We start from the raw sequence: 6,762 nt of genomic DNA, 5'->3' as shown, positions 1-6,762 counted from the left end.
CCTGGAGGAGAGAAGTGAGCTCGGAGTTTCATGCGGAGCGGTTTGGAGATGCGTGCTAGCAGACACACATACGCAGTTGAGGTGTGGTGCCTTTCTGCAGGAGCGTAAGGAGCGTAAGGAGCTTCTCAGACCCTAATCCTGTGACGCATCCTTAGCCAACTGCACATACACACACACACACACACACACACACACACACACACACACACACACACACAATCACACTCATTCACATTTAAACACATCTTATAGCAGTCTGTTTCTCACCACACGTATGACTCAGATCACACCTTGATTTGAGATGAATCACTTTTGGCACCAATTAGGGTTAGTTACTAAAACAGCTTTTAACATCTTCACTTATAAAACCCACTAACAACAACCTAAACAACCAATAATGTGTGGTAGGGCACCCACTCAGTATATTAAATGCTTTTTCCAGGACATTTTTACAGGTAAGGCTTGGACATTGAATCACTGAAAGACTTACTATGAATCTTATCAGACTTCTCAGACCCAATCAATATCCAAACTAATTGCCTAAGAAGTGAAACATTCTGTTGCCTTAAGCCGTGGATACAGCATTCTCATTATCTGCTACTGTTTCACAATTTGATTTGAACTATTTTCTGATCAATTAGCACAGTAGATGAAAAATATTTCCAAAATTACAGAAACATTAAATTTTACAGTAGTGATCCAAAACCAAGAGCTGATGTACTATTACACATGACGAAAACAGCAACAACTTAAACTGAATGGTGAAAAAAAAAACACATTACAAAAAATAATTTAATGAAGAAGACAAAAATAAATGTGAATTTGAATGGCCTCATACCTAGATACATCTGGTTCTTCAACTACCAACTAAAAACATTTATCATTCAGAGGATGTGTATTAATGTATTTTGAGACTGGATTCTTTATAACTTAACATGTCTGTGATTAGTAAATGAAACATCTATTGCAGTCACACATATCTGCTGTACAATTGAGAAATCTAGCACCATCACTTTCCTGTCTGCACTACTATAGCCTTACAAAAGTGATAATTGTCATAGGGACATTCTCACAATTTAAGATTAAAACCCACTGTGGTAATTATCACTAAAGAAAATCTCACATTTTTATCACAATTCATCTAAATTTGATAACTGAACAAGACACTGTCAGTGGTGCTATAAAATGCAGAAGTCTCTTCTGTCCCCCCTGTAAGTCCACTCTTTCTTGTTAAGTGACATTCCTGCTTCTGCACTCACATGGGGTAAATCTGCAAATATCCTCCCCTCACCTGACATGACCTGGACGCGCTAAGCCATGAACACCTGACTTCCTCCTCAAGCGCCTGAGGTAAAGGTCCCCACTTCACTCTCTGACAGCATACTGGGCACAATTTTGGATGCACACACACATACAGGGTCCTCCAAACGGATTTTCCCCATACTAACTCTTTGATCTGCTGTGCTACATGTTTGCCATGGTGGCATTAGCATCATACTGTGGGGCAAGAGGTGAGGGTGAAGGTACAGAGCTGAAGATGTATAAGTCCAGCAGGACAATAACCTAAGGCAAGCAATTTGAGTTCTGGAAGAGCACAGCCAAAGACCCAACTCTTGTATGACCTGAAAACTTCTGTGAACTGTCACAATGTGACTCACTGGCTTAGTAAGGGTGAATAATTGTCTAAAGTAGATGTAAAATAAACTTAAAGTAAAAACCTGAAGGGATATGAATTAGTGCTGTCAATCGCTAAAAAAGTGAAGCGCTTAAAGTGTGACGGGACTTTTATTTTCAATTCAATTCAATTCAATTTTCAACTCAATTTTATATATATATAGCGCCATAAAAATACAATTGTCTCTAGGCGCTTATTTTCAAACGGCTATTGAGATGAAGACACATAAAAGCAGTGAAGAAGAGAGGGAGACTTTTGGGAAAGAGATACTTTGGAGGGCGCTATAGTGATTAGGTGAGCAGTTCGGTGTTTAGAAACATGGTGCAGTCCGTTGTGTTAGTTGAAAATTGATGTGCTCAATGTACTTGTAAGCTCTGTGTCAGGTGTAGTCTACGTTAGATGCCCCCAGATACTTTAACCATTAGCGTATGCACAAAAATAAATAATAACAACAATAACACAGGCAGCTGTGTTAATTGCTTTCATTTTTAATTGCTCTTTTAACATTTCAAATTAACGCTTTAATTTTGACAGCATTAATATGAATAATTGAATGCACTGTATGCATGAATGCGTAGACATGGCGCCATTCACTCAATCAAACTTGTCACATGCATGCACATGCGCAGCCACATCACCAAAACATTAGACTTTCCAAACTAAAACCGAGGGTGGGTGTGGGGGGTTAACTTGCTAGGCTTTTAGAATATCTTACCCAATTTTGACCATAAAAGCATGAGTGTGTAAGTCCATCAAATATGATTATGGGTAAGAAGTCTCTCTGGAGAGAAATACTCAGCTTTGATCTGTTCCTCTTCCTCAGGCTCACACAAGCTGTATGGTACGCAAGGTTTATCTCTCATTTGATGCTGTCACAGTTTATAAGCACATTTGGGGGGGGGGGGGGGGGGGATTGTAGCCTACTATTATTTGTATTACAGTGTGTGGGTCCATTCAAATATTGGTTTTTGTACCGCATCCAGCATAAACACGTCACGTGTGTGACTGAGTGAGAAATCACTGATTTTGATACTGTACATTTCTTGTTAAATGTTATACTCTGAACTATTTAAAACACAAAGAGATGTGTCACAGCTTCCTGGGTTCAACTCTGACATCTAATCCAGCACCCTGTCATTGCACCTTTCCTTATACAGGCTCCTGGGGCCCTGAATAAATGGGCAACATCCCGGGCAACACACAAAGTCTGGCGTGCATGAACGTAAGATAATTTAATAACTTGGCAAAATCACTTAGCTAATTTCATTACATGAGCAAGATTCTAAGCGTAAACATGTGGGTCAGCGCAATGGTGAGGTGCGTTCATGCACATGGGAGTTCAAAGCAACCATCAAACTTCTAAATGGGTTCATGTCGAGCATACCCCCTGCACAAGAACCAGTGTCTCATGTGATTAAGAACCGTGCTATTTGGTCATGGAATTTTGTTTTGCTCTTTTGTAAACACAGTTACTGAGCTCTTTAATAAAGTATGGTTGAATAATTGTGATTGGCTGATGAAGAAAAGCTTCATTGCCACATCCACTAATTACTAAGCCCATGCTTGACTGCGCCCTGCTTGGTGTCAATGAAGTGAGCACATAAAGGTATTCCTGCCTTTTATCACTGCATAGTTGCTGATGTGCCAAGTCCGTGCTCATTGCCCAATGAAATTAGAACCCTCGTCCAACTTTAAAATTCTCATTTGACCATTCGAATAAGAAATCCTGCCTGGAAAGCCTTGAACCCTTGGTTGCCCTGACAACCTAAAATTTGATTTCACAGCTGTTCACAACTCCTCCCTTGATCAGGAGAGTATCCATTTTTAATTTGCATAATTACACAGCTGAATTTTCATGAATCTTGAAAGATGCGAATGGGTATGTCACCCAGCTAACGTGTTCACAATACGCACTTACACAGAGCACCTCTTGTGTCGTGCTGACGTTTGTCTGTATCTCAGGGCGAAACAGCAGCTTGTTGCAGCCCATGGAAACCGTCTCACTAAAATGAGTCACCTAGCCAACACACAGCTGGAGAACCACGTATGTCTATGTGATATCTGCACGTATCTTCACACAGTCCCAGGCTTGGTCACGTGGTCTGTAACACCAACATTTCACTTCAGCAGTCAGTAGAGACAGTCAGAGGGCCTCCTGTTTTTATACCCTTTCTCACAGTTGTAGTATATAAAGAGGTCTAACGCACTGATGACGCACATCGGCTTTACACCAGTATCCTTTTCACTTTAACATGTATATAAAAAGGACTAACATGCTTGTGATGCACCTTTTAAGCACAGGGGATCAGTCATGGGCGATCAAGCAGTAATAAAGCAATTTCATCTGTTTTGATTAAACATTGTCCACCTCAATAAGGAAAAATAAGATGTGTATTTTGGGAAATGCTGAGATTTGCAATGATGACACCATGTGTGAATGCAAGATTTGGGAAAGCTACTAGCCCTCTGATAAACCCATCTTACTCCAACACCAGAACTGAGGAAATCACAAAGTCAAGATTAATTGCCACAATGGAGAATATTCCACTCCAACCCGAACATGCCAGCACCAATATTGCCACATGGACACTGTCCTACACAACACATCTACACAAAGTAACATCACGGTGGCTCAGGTGCTTGCACTGCTTGCACTTGCGACTCACAGCAAGAAGGTCATGGGTTCGATTCCCGCATGGGGCGCTGTTAGCTCTGGGGGGCAGGTCCTCCCCAGACTTTCAGTGCTCAGGTGGGCTATCTGTGTGGAGTTTGCATGTTCTCCCTGTGTTCACAAGGGGTTTCCTCCACTAAGAACACCAACAAAAAAAAAACATCCAAATAACAGAACATTGCCATCCCTGACCAAAGATGGACAGTTCACTTCACCTGGTCCCCAGGTGCTACAAGCTGCTGGGGGGACCTTGAGGAAGGACGGTCAAGGATGGGAAAAAGCAGAAAATAAATTCACCTCAGGCTTGCCTGCTTGTGTGTGTGTGTCCTGTGTTGCCTCCATATATCATATTCAAGGGTGTCATTTGTGCCATTAAAAACCTGACAAAGGTCTTAATTATATATTATATTATATTATATCAGTGACGGAGAGACTTGGAAAAAGAAAAAACAGTATCCGGTGACACTGTGGTTGTGATTCCTCTCTCTCTTCTCTCTCTCACACATTCACAGTCCTTTAACATAGTATTTCACTTCATACCAAGCTTATTACAAGACACTGTTACACTTTGTTAACACCTTATAATACCAATCCTCACCAGGGCCATACACACGACAGGCTTTCATAGGAAGCAGCCCATGAACATGCACTGATTTGAAGGACAAAAGATCAAGCGTGTGGCTTTGTCTGCCATCAAAATCTAAAAATCAGGAAGACTAAAGGCTAAAGGCAAGGCTTTATCTGTCATCAAATTCCAGTTGTACATTCAAATAATGACCCACAGTCTGTCATTCAGAGCAACAATCTCTTAGAAGTCGTGGCACTGAATGACTCCAGTGAACAGCTGTGGCCTTGCGTGTTGTCTGTATGGAGTGTGTAGATTAGTGTGTGGGCAGAGGGTGTGGCGCAAGATGGCACGGCGGAAGCAAAGACAGCGTCATGTGACTCAGTGTCCCTCTGAATGAGAAAATTAAAGTTCAGCCACTTGCTTACCTCTGCATCATATCTGAGATTTAGTGGCTGATATTATTTATGTTTTATTGTTTTATCAAACTAGGCCCTAATATAATTGTCTTCAAGCAAATACAATTTACACGTTTTAAATTACCACAACTGAGATAAAGCTAAGTAGGAAATTCTCTTTCATTAACGTACTGTTTCACAAAGACACACACACAGATAGAGGGAGAGAGAGAGATAAAGACACACATACACACACACACACAGATAGAGAGAGAGAGAGAGAGAGAGAGGGAGAGGGAGAGAGAGAGATGAAGACACACAGACACACAGACACACACACAGATAAAGGGAGAGAGAGAGATCAAGAAAGACCACAGAAATAAAGCAACGAAGGGGGACATTTTACTAGTAAACAATATTCTGTTCAAATAGTTTATTCACTACAATCTAAGCCTTACTGGTCATGGTACTAAGTCATTCTGTTGACATCAAAAATTGAATTATTCTAGCTTTTAGAACAGCATGTTGTCATCTTTACTGCACATTCCTGTCTAGGTTCTAGCTTATCGTCATTCACAGTTGTCATGACTATGCTGAACCCTCTAGATACTATCTTCAGACATTGTTGATACTTAATTCTTCTATGAGCCATTGGGTTCTTGAGCTGAATGACTGACACTAATCACTGAAAGCATTCCGTACTGATCCAACTGTTCCCACACACCAGTCCCCCCCTGTGGACATTAGTATTGCTGGTAAGTATTAACACTAGGGGGAGATAATATTCACATAGCCTTTTCATCCAGTTCCCAGCCCACTTCCAGCCCATCCAGAGAATCCTCTGTAATACCAATATTGACGAAGTGTAGGCCCCCCTTCCCCCAATGCTCTGATTATGGTCTCACACCGGAGAGGTGGCAATGGTGCTCACACATATATCTTTAACGAGGCACCTGCCTGCTCCACAGCTGGGAGCATCTGCTGCCAGCGTCCTGCTTTGGGCTCCGGCCCACCGGCACACCAGAGGAAAAGGGCAGATGGTGGACAAGAGGATTACTCCCATAATCCTTTGTCATCTGGCGCAGGGCATGGCGGAGCCTGTAGGGAAATTGAAGGTGGAACATTTCAACCCCATCGCTCGGGCCACTTAGAGCAGAGAGGGCACTGAAAAAAAACATTTGCGCACACTCACACTTACACACAGAAAAACAGACACACTTGCGCATAGAAACTCGAGCAGAGACCTTTAACTCATAGATGTGCTTCTGATCTTGAATTAGTGTGCCCCAGAATGTTCTTTAACTCCATGTTCTGGCAAAGGCTTTCATTCTTTCACTTGACTCCTGTTACATCTGGTGGTTGTTCTTTGGTGTGCCCAGGAGTGAGGGCTGGGAGTGCCTACCTGGCAAACAAATGAATAGCTGAGTTTCCCGCATTGATGTTTCTCTGTTCT

Source organism: Sprattus sprattus (genome assembly GCF_963457725.1).
Source record: "Sprattus sprattus genome assembly, chromosome: 3".
Classification (NCBI taxonomy): domain Eukaryota; kingdom Metazoa; phylum Chordata; class Actinopteri; order Clupeiformes; family Clupeidae; genus Sprattus; species Sprattus sprattus.
The sequence above is the reverse complement of the archived record's forward strand: the minus strand, read 5'-3'. Positions refer to the sequence as shown.